Source organism: Anoplopoma fimbria, unplaced genomic scaffold, assembly GCF_027596085.1.
Source record: "Anoplopoma fimbria isolate UVic2021 breed Golden Eagle Sablefish unplaced genomic scaffold, Afim_UVic_2022 Un_contig_3438_pilon_pilon, whole genome shotgun sequence".
Classification (NCBI taxonomy): domain Eukaryota; kingdom Metazoa; phylum Chordata; class Actinopteri; order Perciformes; family Anoplopomatidae; genus Anoplopoma; species Anoplopoma fimbria.
Window position 1 is genome coordinate 1 of NW_026547531.1, and position 836 is coordinate 836.

Here is an 836-nt window from a genome sequence, read left to right on the forward strand (position 1 = left end):
GGAAGCTAGCAGGGTCGGGCCTGGTCAGTACTTGGATGAGACCGCCTGGGAATACCAGGTGCTGTAAGTTTTTCACTCCTCTTACAAAAAGCAGAGGGCGCTGCTGCTTTTTCAGTGGACACCGACAGGGTGGGAAGGATATAGCTAGATCATGATTCTTGCCGGTATAGAAATGATACAACCAGTTAAATGATGGCTTTCATCATTCCTAAGCTCATCGACTATTTCTTCAATTTTATGCTAATGTATTCTACATTTCAACAGTAAATATTAATATTTTTACTGCACTATACTGTGGATCCTTGTATTTTCACTTTGTACATTCTGATTTGACATTTAAAGCTGTGAGTGTGTCTGTAAACCTGCAGGCGCCCTGTATAGACGTAAAGAGCAAAGCGTGGTGGATATAGTATTCTAAAAGGCCCTTGGTAGGCACAATATTTGCTTACGGCCATACCACCTTGAACACGCCCGATATCTCGGAAGCTAAGCAGGGTCGGGCCTGGTCAGTACTTGGATGGGAGACCGCCTGGGAATACCAGGTGCTGTAAGCTTTTTTCACTCCTCTTTACAAAAAGCAGAGGGCGCTGCTGCTTTTTCAGTGGACACCGACAGGGTGGGAAGGAAATAGCTAGATCATGACTTGCCGGTATAGAAATGACACAAATCCAGTTAAATGATGGCTTTCATCATTCCTAAGCTCATCGATCATTTTCTTTTCAATTTTATGCTAACGTATTCTACATTTCAACAGTAAATATTAATATTTTTACTGCACTACATTTGTGATCCTTATAGCCACTTTGTACATTCTGATTTGACATTTAAAAGCTGTG

General features: G+C 41.7%; 1 pseudogene; it reads left to right on the forward strand.

Moving 5' to 3' along the window:
• Positions 1–443: 443 nt before the first annotated feature.
• LOC129114331 (5S ribosomal RNA) lies at positions 444–554 on the forward strand (annotated as a pseudogene).
• Positions 555–836: the final 282 nt, after the last annotated feature.